This window comes from Oryctolagus cuniculus, chromosome 5 (genome assembly GCF_051225735.1).
Source record: "Oryctolagus cuniculus isolate XC-2025 breed Fujian yellow rabbit chromosome 5, ASM5122573v1, whole genome shotgun sequence".
NCBI classification, from domain to species: Eukaryota; Metazoa; Chordata; class Mammalia; order Lagomorpha; family Leporidae; genus Oryctolagus; species Oryctolagus cuniculus.
This window is the reverse complement of record NC_142871.1, coordinates 44,217,302-44,234,829: the sequence shown is the minus strand read 5'-3', so window position 1 is coordinate 44,234,829 and position 17,528 is coordinate 44,217,302. Positions and strand designations below refer to the sequence as shown.

Here is a 17,528-nt window from a genome sequence, read left to right as displayed (position 1 = left end):
GAATTTTACATTTATAGACACATAGGCAAAGAAAGCATGCTTCATTGAGATGATCTTCTCATTTTTAATGTGTCCTGTGATAAGATTCTTAAAACTTCCATTGCCAGCAAATTAGCTACCTAGGAAAGTAAATTAGGGTCATCCTGGCCCACAGGCAGATAACCAATTTCACTAGGCAGCCCAGATGAGGACCAGATAACATGACCCATTTTTTTTTTAAACTAAACATTCTGGGGAGAGTTTTCCCTCCCAGAGGAGATACAGCCAGTTTTTGGCAGTGCATGGAGAAATACCTCCCTTTGGTGTGCACAGTATTTATATTTCAGGCCATTAGAGAGACAGGCTTTCCACTAAACTGAGCAGAAATAGAAAAGAATTCTGCCTCTTTGTGGGTTAAATAAAGACCACAAGTTACAACAGTTGGCCACAAAGAATTTAATAGGCCTCTCCCCAGACACTCATTCTACTTATCTGGAATCTTAATCCCAGTCAGCACCTTCAGATCAGGCAAACCCCAGCTCATGGATGACTTATCGAAGGGCCTGGAATTTGCACTGTGCCCCTTGCACCCATCTTACTGGCCACTCGTAGGCTGGATTATGGGACTAACACTTCAACACTCACAAGTAGAGGCCTGGGAGTGGCTCATGGTCTCCATCACAGGCAAGGTGCCACGAGTCAAGTGGGAGGTCAAGCGGAACGCGCCAGGAGGCCTCCTGCAGTCCCCAGCTCTTCCTAGCTCGCCATGTGAACAGAAACCTCTTTTCTTATTACACAGTACCAGGATTAATTTTTTCTTTTCAAAATGTAGGCATAAAACTCAGTGTCTGAATTTTCCTTCCCTTTTGCACATCGTTCCTACCCAGAGTAGTTTTGTCCTGCTGTCTCTCTGATGCCATTCACTCCAGGAAGTGGCTCCCACCTGTGTGACAAGCTTCTAGATATCTTCTAATCTTCCGGTCTGCCAGGATTTTCTGTTATCAACCTCTAGGCTCACTGTCTCCTGCAGTCTGCCTTTAGGGACAGCAATAGCCCAAAGGACTTCAATCCATTTCCAAATTAAGCTGGACAGTGGCTACGGTTAATTGATATTCTCTGCTCCCAAACCCTGCCCCCTTCATATGTGTCCTAAGCCCTAACTCATTTCAAGCTTTAAGCTGAAAATGATAAAAACAGGAGCTATATAAACCTTGGGTGGCCCCCTCTCCTTGATCTCATCCCTCAATTCCCCATGCCTTGCCATTGAATCCTAGAATAGCAGAGGTCCCTTGCAGTATACCTCTACCTTGTCCTGCCAATCTTGTGTAGTTTCTACTCCAAAACATTCTTCCTCCCTGTTGGAAAGTCAACATATATTTTCCTTGAATGGCAATTTTTTGGGCCATCGCAAAGTAAACTGTCCCTTGGAGACCAAGTGTCAAATTTTAATTAACACACAAATGTTAATAGGTAGATAGGTCTACCTGCTGAAGGCCTAGCAACAGTAATTTCAACAAAAGAAATGTTTTTAAATCAGAATTTTCAAGCACTCAGGAACATTACTGGCACAAGAAAAAGTTGGGGGCAAAAGGTCCTTTCTTGCCCTGATTGGTGTCATGTTAACTCTTCAAGGTCATACATTCTTCACCCTCATCTCAGTTGGAATTCCAGCTCTTAGATCTAGACACTGGTGCTGCTTTGGAATCACACAGACTAGGGTTCCAGATCCAACTCTGCCACCTGCCAACTAGCCTGACAATCATGGCAAGTTACTAACTTCTTTGAGGCTTCAGTTTCTTCATAGGTAAGATGGACATTTATCACCTATCTCTGAATTACTGAACAGACTGAATGAGACAATACTCATAGTTCTTGAACACAGCAGTTGCCTATAAAGGTAACTACTGGTAGCTTTTAAAATCATAATGTTTTAAAAAAGATTTACTTATTTATTTTGAAAGAGCTACAGAGAGAGAGAGAGAGAGACTGATATCTTCTATCTGATGGTTCATTCCCTAGATGGCCACTACAGCCAGGAGCCAGGAGCTTTACCCAAGTCTCCCAGGTGGGTTGCAGGGGCCCAAACACTTGAGCTATCCTCTGCTGATTTTCGCAGACCCTTAGCATGGAGGTAGATTGGAAGAAAAGCACTTGGGATACAAACTGCCACCCATATGGGATGCTGGTGTCTCAGGCAGGGAGGGGTTTAACTGCTGTGCCACAATGCCAACCCCAATCATAATTTTTAAACATAAATATATAATCTGAGAATTACAATAAAGATGACTAACTTGCTTGTCCTTTAGCTTCTCACTTTTCAGACAATTTGTGATTTTCACATAAATGTTAATAAACTTCCTGCTTCTGGACCCACATTATTTTTGTATTTCACATTGAATCACTGTTGTGAATCTGTGGCAAGTTTACTTAGAAATTTGAAAATACCAGTAAAATTGTCCACCTTTCAGAATTGAGATTTCAAAGGCTCCAGGAGATTTCTGGTGTGGCCAGAGTTGCTCAGGTCCAGGAGCAGAACTGAGAGTCTAACCCAGGCAGATCTGATACCACTCTCGTGTATTGAGTTCAGCAACACAGACTGGCCTCTTGGGAGCCAGGCACCTTTGTGTCATTCAGCCCCTGCCAGGTATCATTCCAGAATGTACGGTTATCCCAAGTGGTGCCAAGTGAAAGAGCAGAGAAAGCAGAACAAGCCACTCCTGTCAGTCCCAGTGCAGCAGAGGGGACAACTTTCAAGAAGGAGGTCACTCGACTGACAGGTGTCTCTGTCCTTGTCTTCTTCTGAACTTCAGTTAAAAAAAGTAACCTAACTAAGCCTGAGTTTATCTTCTCCATATGCCTAAATAGGCTCCCCTTTGGGGTTTTATCCATGTGTGATGAGTGTTGATCCCTCTTCCCCTCACTCATGAGATCACTGCAATTCTTTATTTCAGAAATCTTTGTGTGAGCCATTCCTTCATCTATTCCTGCTGCCTTTATGTTGGGCCATATTTTATGGCTTCATACTCAAGTCCCTGCTCTAAATTGCTATCCCAGCTTCCAGAACCTCCCTACCACCAACTCAGCACATACAGATTAACTTCTCAACATACTGCCCAATTTCCTATGGTGCTTCCAGGTTAAACCAATCCAAAGTTCTGTTGATGTCATGGAAAGGCCACTGTGGCATCAAAAGACCTGATTCTGGTATGGACTATACCAGTAATGAGACACTTGACTTTAGTTGACTTATAGGAAGGTTGAATTCAAAGGCTGAACTAGATTAAGTGCTAAATCAAATGAAACAAGAGTTAACAGTATTTACTAGAATCTAATCTGCTACTTATTTTCACTTAGCCCAAGGACCACAATCCATTCTCTACCTTGCTCTGTGTCCTAAGAGTCTGAACCTTATGGATCATCTCATTGGATCTCTTTGCCTGCCGTCTTCCTCTCAGACAGTGATGGGAAGAAGGAGAACAAATTGGGGTATTTCTCTGCCCCCTGTCTCCATCATATAGGACAGATTCATCTGCCAGATTCCAGCTCTCACTGGAACCTACAGAGAGTATTTCCTTCTCTTGCCTATGCAGAAGGAAGGAGACTAATTCTTAGGGAGTTGTGGTTCTCCAAGTGTGGTCCCCAGATCAACAGCATCAAAATCACCTGGGAGCTTGTTCAAAATGCACATTCACAGCTTTTACCCAAGGTTTACTGAATGTGAAATTGAAGGGTGGAATCTAATAACCTTTTTCTTCAGACTTGAAATTTTTATGACCAATGTATTAGTTTACCAGGGATATTGTCAAGATACCACAGACTGCATAGGTTAAACAATAGGAATCTCTATGTTCTGGAAGCTAGATGTCCACATTCAAGGTGTCAGCAGGGCCGATTTCATTCTTAGCCCTCTCTTCATATTATAGATGGCTGAATTTTCCCTGTGTATTAACATGGGTCTTTCTCTGCACCTATTTGGGTATTAATCTCTCTTTACTAATCATATTGGGTTAGGACTCAACCCTCAGGACCTCATTTTACCTTAATTCACTTTTTCAAAGCTCTATTTCTAAGTGCAATCACATTTTTGAAGTACTGGGATTTGGATTTCAACATATAAATTGAGCAGGGATGGTGTCACAATTCACCCCCTAGCAAGCAGGATCCTGGGAAACATGAGTAGAAATAGAATTGGACCAAAGAACACAAACTCTAAGGCTGGGTGGGCTTGAATATGCTGATATGAGCATACTCTACCAAGCTTAATACAGTGATTCTCAGCTTTGGCAGGACATGGGAACTACCTTCAAAAAGCACTCATACCAAGAAAAAGACTGGAATTTTTTTTTGGAGTGTGGCCTGGGTAATGGGAATTTTTAAAGTATCCCATATGTTTCTAAAAGCCACCAAGGCTGAGATTGACTAGCTAGTTAAATAAACCAGTAAATGAGGCAGAAAGACAACTGCCCTTGGAAGAATGATGAATCCAAAAGTATAGAGTTGGTTATATTGGAATATGTTTATTGTGTGGAAACGGCCAAAAACACTCCAACTCCTTTTCCACCACATCCCCATTCAGAGATACCCATAGTATGTTCTATTGATTAAGACATACCATGATGACAGAAGTATAACCATCCTTAGAAAACTCTACAGAGATGCAGGGGTGTCTCTGTGCCAGAGATGGGGGAAGTAGAATTGGGCTTCTGATTTCATTAGCAATACTGGATCTGGTGCAGAAACTTGAAGGGGCAATACCATAATAGGTCACAGAAATGGGGAGTGGTTATTGGAACATCAGAGCTGCAGGAATTCACATTGGTGACTTGTTGATCATGAAAAAGATAGGCAAGTTACTAATATATCTAAATATTTAGAAAAATACTACGTCTAGCCAGCAGGGACCAGACTAGTTCACCCACGGAAATCCCTCATTGCATAGATGCCGCCCTCACTACCATCTTCATCAGATATTTCAGAGTCTGCAAAAGGAAAGGAGAGGACACTTTTTAACAAAGTATCCAGATGAAACAAACTTTTATGTCCACAGCCTTTTCCATCCCCTCTTAGATTACAAACAAGTGGACTGAGTGGTTTTCATTTGGGTCCTTCTTAAGTCTAAGAGTTCAGGGTTCCATGACAATGCTAATCGTAGCTTAATCAAAATCCTTCAGAGGTGCTTCCCTGACTACTAGGAAATACCAAATTCTTTACCCTGGTGTCCGATTTTCTGTGCAGTAAGACTTAGTGCTACCTTTCTTCCACTAGTCCTCTAGTGATGCCACACACACACACACACACACACACAGAGGAGGGGAGAATTAAACCCTGGTGTGGTTTAGAAGAATTGCTAGGTTTTCTACTGAATGATTCCCAGCTTATTTACTAAAGGAGCTTGAAATTCTTTCAAGTTTTTATGAGTAGTATAGTAACTTTCTAGGGCTGCCATAGCAAATATCATAGACTGAGTATTCATGGAGTATGTAGACAATGATGGTATTGTTTGGCACACCTGGGTGAAGAGTCAGAGCTGGTCTCAGCTGCAGGTGGCTTTTCCAGGATCTCCCACAGCCCCAGACCTCTCAAGGTCATCCTGAAGAATGAGAGGATAAACATCTCAAATGCCTCCTTCTATGTAGTCCACACATTGTGCTTCACTTCGGTGAGTACTTCTGGTTGTGAAGCTCTGTGTGCCCATAGGAATACTTCCCTCCATTGCAGGCTTGTCTGTTACAATTGCTATTTAAAACTCTTGCTCATTATCACTGCAACCTCTTTGCTCTCCCATTTTATAAATCTCCACTTCATTCCTTTCTGTCTATCCAAGCCCAACACATCCTCAATGAGCAGCGGGAACTCCAGTCCTCCAGGAAGGCTCACTCAACCCACCTAATCCACGGTGGAATTCCTGATGCTTGTTCTCTGGAGTACTCACTTGATGTTGAATTGTAATCTACCTTGAATCACTACACAATGTCATATGAGTTTACATGCCTCAGGGTCATGACTCCAGAAACTCAAGAGTTTTGAGGAAGCACTGCCAGCATAGCTGCCTTTTTGGACATTGATAGTGAAAGAATTTACCACTGGAATGGGGGTGGGCAGGAGAAAAGAATGGCAGACGTCAAGGAGCAGTCAAGAAGATCCTTCTGCAAACTTCCACACCATCTGCAGAGATCATGAGCTTCCAGAGTAGTGCGGTATTTCAGCAGTGACCGTGACCCTCCTGCCAGCTCCAATCCATGTGGCTTGAGAAACATGGTGTCCTATTCCACTTTCTGTTGCTATAACCAACTACCAAAGACTGGATAAGTTATAGATAATAGAAGTTTATTTAGGTGATGGTTTGGAAGTCCAAAAGCATGATGCCAGCATTTGCTTGGCACGTGGTTAATGCCTTCCTGTTGGGTCATAACATGACAAAGTGTATCACGTGGTAAGACATAGAAGCTTGCTTTCTCAGGTCTCTCTTCTTCTAAAGCCACTTACACAACCACGAGGGCTCCACTCTTTTAAACTCATCGAATTCATTACCTCACAAAGGCCCCATCTCCAAATATCACAGATAAAGTTTCCATCCTCTTAAGATCTCATAATGGAGATTAAATTTCAACATTAATTTTTGTGTGGATCTTCAAGCCATGGCACATGTTTTAGAGAGAATACAACTACTCAAAATCAGAAAGCATATCTTATATCTTTTGGAGTATGGATACAACAAACATACAAAAATTTAATAGACCTTACATAATATGAATTAAAATCAACCTGGGAGAGAGTTTTGATGAGTTAATGTTTGTAGTAGCAAGAAAGAAAACCTATTCCTAACTTAAGCAAATCAGAGGAGTTTGTTAAAGTTCACGGAGTGAAAAAAAGCTTGATAACCAGACTGTAGGGAGGCAGAAACCAGAATAACTAGGATCTTACACAGAGGAGTTAGCAGATTCCCTTAGACACTCCTGCTGCTCCAATGGCCTTCTATACCTGGATATCCACTCAAGATCTCAATTCCTAGGAGACAGGAATTTCAGGCCTAGTTTTAGTCTTTTGTCCCCTGCTTAGGAGATAGGGGCCTAAGGGCACAGTTACATTGACTGGGGAAAGGGGAAATTTCCCCAAGGTCGAGATGATAAACAGAAAAAAAGTAACAATTGCCTAAAATAATGCCTGATAGCTTCTTCTATTAGGTTAATTGGTTCTAAGATTCACAACTAATATTTCTTTTTACTTTAACATTTATAAAAACAATTTTCGGCTGGTGCCGCAGCTCAATAGGCTAATCCTCCGCCTTACGGCGCTGGCACACCAGGTTCTAGTCCTGGTCGGAGTGCTGGATTCTGTCCCGGTTGCCCCTCTTCCAGGCCAGCTCTCTGCTGTGGCCAGGGAGTGCAGTGGAGGATGGCCCAAGTGCTTGGGCCCTACACCCGCATGGGAGACCAGGATAAGTACCTGGCTCCCGGCTTCGGATCAGCGTGGTGCGCCAGCCAAAGCATGCCGGCCGCAGCGGCCATTGGAGGGTGAACCAATAGCAAAGGAAGACCTTTCTCTCTGTTCTCTCTGTCTCTCTCTCTCTCTCACTGTCCACTCTGCCTGTCAAAAAAAAAAAAAAAAAAAAAAAACCACAATTTTCACACATATTACTTAATCTAAACTCATTTAAAAATTGTGGATTAGGTTTTACTTATATTCTTCATTTAGTGATTAGGAAACTGGAACTCAGAAAAGATGTTACTCATACAAGAATTGAAATCCCAGTCCTCTGAATAAAAACCCCAAGCTGTTTCCATTATGTAACAGTGCTCTCTTTAAACATTTTTAGAAACATGACATTTTGGACTCAGGTCTGAATCAATTTGGACTCAGTATATGCAATATTTTTCCAAAATACAAAATTTCTATAATAAAAGGAACAAAAATATGAACTGAATATTACTTATAAATTTCCCATTTGTTGGATTTTACACAATTAATTTCTTCAATTTTTTAAGAACATAGATGTGTCCCAGATGCTAAGGAATCAAACATATATGAGATTCAGTCCCTTTGCCCACATAGTTCAAATTAAATCATCTAAATAAATAGAAGCAGACATCTAAATAAATGAGTGCAACAGAGATGCTTTGGGAACAGTGCATTTTAATAGCCTTTTTATTTGTCTTCTTTAGACACTAAGCCTCCTAGGCTCACTATCCAATCCTGTCTTTTTTGTATTCCTAGTACTAAGCATAGTCTCTGGGACTAGGTAGATACTTGATAAATATTTATAGAATAAATAAATTAACAGATTAGTAAAAGAAGAGAAGTGAAAAGGAGTTTCTGTTGAAGTTGATTTCATGCATTAAGAAAAGCTACGTTTTAGCTGTATGCCAACAAACTGGAAACTTAGAAAAATAGATAGATTCCTAGACACATACAACCTGTCAAAATTGAGTCATGAAGATATAGAAAACCTAAATAGACCAATAGGCAAAACCAATAATGAATCAGTAATATCGACCCTCCCAATAAAGAAAAGCCCAGGACTGGACAGCTTCATTGCTGAATTCTACAAGACATTTAAAGAAAAACTAATTCCAGTTCTTCTCAAGCTATTCAAACTAATTGAAAGGGAGGGAATCCTTCCAAACTCCTTCTATGAAGCCTGTATCACCTAAACTCCTAAGTCAGAAAAAGATACAGAGGATAAAGTGAACTATAGAACAATATCCCTGATGAACATAAATGTAAAAATCCTTAATAAAATATTAGCTAATCTAATCCAATAACACATCAGAAAGAAAATTCACTCAGACCAAGTGGGATTTATCCCAGTTATCCTGGGATGGTTCAACATTCGCAAACCAATCAATGTGATACATCACATTAACAAACTGAAGAACAAAGACCATATGGTTATCTCGATAGATGCAGAGAAAATATTTGATAAAATACAACATCCTTTCATGATTAAAACCTTGAGAAAGGTGTGTAGTCTTGGGGAAGAGTTAGGGAGAAAACTGCAGAGGAAACTCTATGTAAACTGGAGGAACACAGTGGATCTACGTGAAGGGTGAAGATGCACACAACTTAGGACCCCACCAACTGAGAACCTCCACACCAGTGTTGGACAGCAAGGTGAGACCAGACTGCAGCAGCCCAAGCCACTAGCGAGAAAGCTGTAGGAAGAGCCTAGAGGGAATCCAGCTTGGAGCCCCATGGGGATAGTGTACCCACCAAACTAGAGGAGAAAAACAAAGGGGGCATGTTTTCTCTTTGCCCAATCATACTGCAAATCATCCTGTAATAAGCTGACAGAGAGCAGCCGCCATTTTGGACATACATAACAGCTGGACCAGCTCATGTCTGTGCCCAGCAACCAGCCAAGCAGAGTTTCCTGAGTCTTGAGGGGAGAACAGACAGAGGGCTGGGTGCTTGTGGCTATGGGAGGCTTGTGTTCTGGGACTCTGAAAACATTGATGCTGTGTGGGAGGACTCAGGATGTGGCTCGGACATCGGGCAGTCACTGTGGGAGGCTCCACATGATCAGGGCTCCCTGGTTACCTGGCAAGAGACATTGTTGGGGAATGAGAGCTTATACTGAGGACAGCACAGATCCTCTGTGTGGTCTTTGTGGCAAAGCAGATGAATAATATACTCACTGGAGCTAGCACCCAGGCACTGGTCTCCTTCAAGGAGAGGAGCTCAGCTGAGTATGCCGACAGACAAGAAGAAACCTCTTCTCTGATAAAAAGGGCAGAGGGGATGAGATTTACCACATCAAATCTGGGTGTGCCCCTCAGACACATCCTTTACCCTGGAGCACTTCACAGAGCTCCCTGGCCACTCCCCTCACATGCCTCTAATTATTCCTTGAAAGCAGATACTCCACTAATCCAATCAGACATAGTCCAAAGATAAAAGCTGCCACAGTGAAAGATCAGAGAAGAAACCAATGAGTATCTCTACAAATGCTGAAAAACAAATATACCAATCCAAGAAAGAAGAGCAAGGAAGACAACATGACACCCCCAAAAGAATACAACACCTCAATACTAGATTGTGAAGATGTTGAGATTAAAGAAATGCCAGAAATGGAATTCAAAAATTGATCATAGAGTTACTTAGAAGTTATCAGAGGTAAACGCATGAACTAATGAAATCCATACATGACATGAAAGAAAACTCCCATGAAATTTAGATCTTAAATCAAAATAAAATCTTGGAAATGAAGAATTCAAGAAAACAAATAAAAAATACAGTGGAGAGGCTTAACAACAGAACTGACAAAACAGAAGAAAGAATATCCAACTTGGAAGACAAAGCACAGGAAATTATAAAAATCAGACCAAACACAAGAAGAAAAAATTAGAAAACTGAAAAACACTGTTGGGAATCTACAGAATACTATCAAACAACCCAAATGTGGGTTCTAGGATTTCCTGAAGGCGTGGAATGAGAGAAAGGATTAGAAGGCCTTTTTAATACAATAATAACGGAATTTTCCCAATTTGGAGAAAGAAAGGTGCATCCAAGTGCAGGAAGCACATAGAACTCCTAATGCACATGACCAGAAAATATCTTCACCACGACACACTGTAATCAAACTTTCCACAGTAAAACATAAGGAAAAGATTCTTTTTTTTTTTTTTTTTGACAGGCAGAATTAGACAGAGAGAGACAGAGAGAAAGTTCTTCCTTTTCCATTGGTTCACCCCCCCATAAATGGCCACTACGGCCGGTGTGCTGCACCGATCCGAAGCCAGGAGCCAGGAGCCAGGTGCTTCCTCCTAGTCTCCCATGCGGGTGCAGGGCCCAAGTACTTGGGCCATCCTCCACTGCACTCTGCAGTGCTGGCCACATTTTAGAATCATTTCCCAGCTGGCGCTCACTTGGCTAATCCTCTGCCTGCGGCACCGGCACCCAGGGTTCTAGTCCCAACCAGGTTGGGGTGCCAGATTCTGTCCTGGTTGCTCCTCTTCCAGTCCAGCTCTCTGCTGTGGCCTGGGAGTGCAGTGGAGGATGGCCCAGGTCCTTGGGCCCTGAACCCATATGGGAGACCAGGAGGAGACACCTGGCTCCTGGCTCCAGATTGGCACAGTGCACCGGCCGTAGTGGCCATTTGTGGGGTGAACCAACGGAAAAAGGAAGACCTTTTTCTCTGCCTCTCTCTCTCTCACTGTCTAACTCTGCATGTAAAAAATAAATAAATAAATAAAAATAAATTTTAAAAAATTCTAAAATGTGCACAAGAGAAATGCCAGATAACTTTTAGAGGATCTCCAATTAGACACACAGAGGATTTCTCATCAGAAACCCTGCAGGCTAGGAGAGAATGGTGAGACACTGTCCAAGTCTTAAGAGAAAAGAACTGTTAACCCAGAATATTACACCCTGCAAGACTCTCATTTATGAATGAAGGTGAAATAAAGACCTTCCATGTCAAACAGAAATTGAAAGAATTTGTCACCACCCATCCAGCCCTGCAGAAGATGCTTAAGGAAGTGCTATACACAGAAACACAGAAACATCGTCATCACTATGGAAAATGTTAAAGGAAGGAAAGCTCCCAGTAAAAGTACAAAGGAAATCCAAAGTAAAAAATAGGAATATTTATGGAAAAATGGCAGGACAAATTTGTTGCTTATCAATAGTCATCTTGAATTTAAATGACTTTAACTCTTTAGTTAAAAGATACAGACTGGCTGAATGTATTAAAAACAAAATCCATCTATTTCCTGCCTACAAGAAACACAACTCACTAACAAAGACACACACAGACTGAAAGTGAAAGAATGGAAAAAGATATTCCATGCTAACAGAAACCCAAAAACAGCTGGTGTAGCCATCATAATATCAGACATAATAGACCTGAACACAGAAACTGTTAAAAGAGACATAGAAGGACACTATCTAATGATTAAGGGATGAATTCAACAGGCAGATTTGACTATTATAAAAGTATATGCACCTTGGGGCCAACACCATGGCACAGAGGTTAATCCTCTGCCTGTGGTGCTGGCATCCCACATGGGTGCTGGTTCTAGTCCTGGATGCCTCCCTTTGAATCCAGCTCTCTGCTATGGCCTGGGAAAGCAGTAGAAGATGGCCCAAGTGCCTGGGCCCCTGCACCTGCATGGGAAACCAAGAAGAAGCACCTGGCTCCTGGTTTCGTATTGGCGCAGCTCTGGATGTTGTGGCCATCTAGGGAGTGAACCAATGGAAGGAAAACCTTTCTGTCTCTCCCTCTCACTGTCTGTAACTCTACCTCTCAAATAAATAAATAAAATCTTATTTTTTAAAAAAGAGGCTCATTGGCTGGCACCACGGCTCAATAGGCTAATCCTCCACCTGTGGCACCAGCACACTAGGTTCTAGTCCCAGTCTGGGCACTGGATTCTGTCCCGGTTGCTCCTCTTCCAGGCCAGCTCTCTGCTGTGGCCTGGGAGTGCAGTGGAGGATGGCCCAAGTCCTTGGGCCCTGCACCTGCATGGGAAAGCAGGAGAAGCACCTGGCTCCTAGCTTTGGATTAGTGCAGTGTGCTGGCCACAGCATGCCGGCCATAGTGCTCTGGCCACAGCGTGCTGGCCATAGCGGCCATTGGGGAGTGAACCAATGGAAAAGGAAGACCTTTTTCTCTGTCTCTTTCTCTCACTGTCCACTCTGCTTGTCAAAAAAAAAAAAAAAGAGGCTCATCTAAAAAAAAGTATATGTACTTAATTACAGGGCACCTGGCTATTTAATAGAAATATAAGGAATCTAAAGGGAGACATAGACTCAAATATAATAGTAATGGGGGATTTTAATATCCCACTTCCAGCAATGGACAGATCAGCCAGACAGAAAATCAGCAAGGAAACAGGAAAGTTGATTGACAATATAGACAAAAAGGACCTAACAGGTATCTATGGAACTTTTCATCCTACAGTTACAGAATACATATTCTGCTCACCTGTGCATTGAAACTTCTCTAGAATTGATCACATGCTAGGGCATAAAACAAGTCTCAGCAAATTCAAAAACATAGAAAGCATACCATGTATCTTCTCAGAGGACAATGCAATGAAGCTGGAAATCAGCAACTCAGGAATCTCTAGAACATATGTAATCACCTGGAACCTGAACAACATGATCAGGAATGAGCAGAGGGTCATAGAAGAAATCAAAAGAGAAATCAAAAAATTTCTAGAAAGAAATTAAGATGACAATACAACATATCAAAACTTATGGGATACAGCAAAAGTAGTGTTAAGAGGAAAGTTTATAGTAATTGGTACCTACATCAAGAAATTGGAAAGGCACCAAATAAATGAGCTATCAATGCATCTCATAGATAATGAAAAATAACAGCAAACCAAACCCAAAACCAGTAGGAGAAAAGAAGTAATTAAAATTAGAGAGGAAATCAACAAAATTGATCACCCAAAATACAAAAGATCTGCAAAATGAAGAGCTGTTTGTTTGAAAAAATAAACAAAATTGACTCACCATTGGCCCAACTAATAAAAAACAAGAGAAGATCCAAATCGATAAAATTAGACATGAAAAAAGAAATGCAACAACAGATACCACAGAAATAAAAAGAATCATCAGAAATTACTACAAAGAACTGTATACCAACAAACTGGGAAACCCAGAAGAAATGGACAGATTCCTGATCACATATAATCTAGCTAAATTGAGCCATAAAGACACAGAAAACCTAAACAGATCCATTACCAAGACAGAATTTGAATCAGTAATAAAGACCCTCCTAACAAAGGAAAGCCCAGGACCGGATGGTTTCACTGCTGAATTCTACCATACATTTAAAGAAGACCTAACTCCACTTCTTCTTAAGTTATTCAAGACAATTGAAAGGGAGGGAACCCTCCCAAATTCTTTCTATGAAGCCAGCAATACCTTAATTCCTAAACCTGAAAAAGATACAACAGAGAAAGAGAATTAGAGACCAATTTCCCTGATGAACACAGATGCAAAAATCTTAAACAAAATTCTAGTCAATCAAATCCAACAGAACATCAGAAAGATCATTCACCTGGACCAAGTGGGATTTATCCCTGTTATGCAAGGATGGTTCAACATTTCCAAATCAATCAATGTGACACATCACATTGACAAACTGAAGAGCAAAAACCATATTATTATCTCAATAGATGCAGAGAAAACATTTGATAAAATACAACATACTTTCATGATGATAACTTTAAGCAAGTTGGCTATAGAAGGGAAATAGCTCAACACAATCAAGGCAATTTATGCAAACCTATGGCCGGCATCCTATTGAAATGGGAAAAGTTGGAAGCATTCCCACTGAATTCTGGAACCAGACAAGGATGCTTACTCTCACCATTGCTATTCAATATAGTCCTGGAAGTTTTAGCCAGAGCCTTTAGGCAAGAAAAAGAAATCAAAAGGATACAAATTGGAAAGGAGTAAGTCAAACTATCCCTATTTTCAGATGACATGATTCTATATATAGGAGGTCCAAAGACTCCACCAAGAGACTATTGGAACTCATAGAAGAGTTTGGTAAAATAGCAGGATATAAAATCAATACACAAAAATCAACAGCCTTTGTATACACAGACAATGCCACAGCTGAAAAATAACTTCTAATATTGCTCCCACTCACAATAGCTACAAATAAAATCACATACCTTGGAATAAATTTAATGAAGGATGTCAAAGATCTCTGTGATGAGAATTACAAAACATTGAAGTGAAAGGGACACTATGGGAAACGGTGACTTGATCAGCATAGCCCTGACTGTTAATGAACAACTTAATACATTATCCCTCTTAGTAGTTTTTTTGTCTGTTCTACTTAATATGACTGATTTAATTCTGTAATTAATACACAGTTATTCTTAAGTGTTGAAATTTAACTGAAATGTGATCCCTGTTAAACATAAGAGTAGGAATAAGAGAGGGAAGAGATATATAATTTGGGACATGCTCAAGCTGACTTGCCCCAAATGGTAGAGTTAGAAACATACCAGGGGACTCCAATTTAATCCCATCAAGGTGGCATGTACCAATGCCATCTCACTAGTCCAAGTGATCAATTTCAGTTCGCAATTGATCATAATGAAAGGACTAAGAGTCAAAGGGAGCACATAAGCAAGTCTAGTACCTGCTAACACTAACCAATAGAATAAATAAAGGGGAGAGTGATCCAACATGGGAAGTGAGATACTCAGCAGACTCATAGAATGGCAGATGCCCTAAATAGCACTCTGGCCTCAGAATCAGCCCTAAAGGCATTCAGATCTGGCTGAAAAGCCCATGAGAGTATTTCAGGCATGGAAAGCCAAGACACTCTGGCAAAAGATCTCTGTGAGTGAGATCTCAGTGGAAAGAACAGGTCTTCAAAGAAGGAGGTACCTTTCTCTGAAGGGAGGAGAGAACCTCCACTTTGACTATGACCTTGTCTAAACAAGATAAGAGTCGGAGAACTCAAGGGGCTTCCATAGCCTTGGAAACTCATGACTGGAGCATAGGGAGATTACTGATGCCATAGACAGGAGTGTCAATTGGTAAAGTCAACAACAGGAGTCACTGTGCACTTACTCCTCATGTAGGATCTCTGTCCTTAATGTGCTGTGCATTGAGATTTAATGCTATAACGAGTACTCAAATAATATATTTCACTTTGTGTTTCTATGGGGGTGCAAACTGTTGAAATCTTTACTTAATGCATACTAAACTGATCCTCTGTAAAAAAAAAAAAAAAAAAAAAAAAAAAAAAAAAAAAAGAAAAGAAAAGAAAAGAAAAGAAAAGAAAAGAAACAATCAACTCCCAACTTGACTCTCACTGGGATTAAACATGACAATAGGTCTGATCTGATTTCATCATCATTAAAAAAAATCATCTATTATTTTTCACTTTATGTTTCTGTGTGGGAGCAAACTGTTGAAATCCTTACTTAATGTATACTAAGCTGATCTTCTGTATATTAAGATAATCGAAAATGAATCTTGATGTGAATGGAAGGGGAGAGGGAGTGGGAAAGGGGAGGGTTGTGGGTGGGAGGGACGGTATGGGGGGGAAGCCATAGTAATCCATTATTCGTACTTTGGAAACGTATATTCATTAAATAAAAGTTAAAAAAAAAAGAATTACAAAACATTAAAGAAAGAAATAGAAGAAAATAAAAGAAATGGAAAAAACTTCCATGTTCATGGATTGGAAGAATCAATATCATAAAAATGTCCATACTACCAAAAGCAATTTACAGATTCAATTTACATATAATCAAAATACCAAGGACATTCTTCTCAGATATAGAAAAAATGATGCTAAAATTAATATGGAAACACAAGAGACCCCAAATAGCTAAACCAATATTATACAACAAAAACAAAGCTGGAAGCATCATAATACTTGATTTTAAGACATACTACAGGGCAGTTATAATCAAAACAGACTGGTACTGGCACAAAAATAGATTTGTAGACCAATGGAACAGAATAGAAACTCCAGAAATCAATCCATGCATCTACAACTAACATCTTTGGCTAAGGAGCTAAAATCAATTCCTGAAGCAAGGATATTCTCTTTAGCAAAGGGTGCTGGGAAAACTGAATCCCCACATACAGAAGTATAAAGCAAGACCCCTAACTTACACCTTACCCAAAATCCAATCAAAATGGTTCAAAGACCTAAATCTATGACCTGATACATCAAATTAGTAGAGAACATTGGGGAAACTCTAAAGGACATTGGCACAGGCAAAGATCTCTTGGGAAATATCCCAGAAGCACAGGCAATCAGCCAAAATTAACAAATGGGATTGCAGCAAGCTGAGAAGCTTCTGCACTGCAAAAGAAACACTCAGCAAAGTTAAGAGGTAACTGACAGAATGGGAGAATATATTTGCAAACTACACAACTGATAAAAGATTAACATCCAGAATCTATATATAGCTCAAGAAATTCAACAACAACAAAACAAATGGTCCAGTGAAGAAATGGGCAAAGGACTTGAACAGGCATTTTCAAGAGAGGAATTTCAAATGGCCAACAGAGACTTGAGAAAATGCTCAGGATCACTTGCTTTCAGGGAAATGCAAATCAAAACCACAATGAGGTTTCACCTCACTCCAGTTAAAATGGCTCTCATAAAGAAATCAACACATGAAAAATGCTGGAGAGGATTTTGGGGAAAAGATACCCTGGCTCACTGTTGGTGGGATTGTGAACTGGTGCAGCCACTGTGGAAGACAGTATGGAGATACCTCAGAAATATGAATATAGACCTACCATATGATTCAGTCATCCCACTCTTGGGAATTTACCCAAACCAAAAGAAATCAGCATCTGAAAGAGTTATCTGTACCTGCATGTTCATTGCAGCACAATTCATAATAGCGAAGATATGGAATCAACACAGATGTCCATTATCTGTTGACTGGATAAAGTATTGTATATATACAGTAAGGAGTATTACTCAGCTGTAAAAAAAAAATGAAATCCTATCTTTTCCAACAAGGCAGACACAAAAGGAAACCACATACTTCGTGAAATAATCCAGTCCCAAAAAGACAGATATCATATGTTTTCTCTCACCTGAG

At 40.5% G+C, this 17,528-nt stretch overlaps 1 long non-coding RNA gene across 1 annotated transcript in view; it reads right to left on the bottom strand.

Moving 5' to 3' along the window:
- LOC108177469 (uncharacterized) overlaps positions 1-17,528 on the bottom strand; it is a 251,378-nt gene that overhangs the window by 679 nt on the left and 233,171 nt on the right. The gene's annotated exons all lie outside the window — the stretch shown is intronic.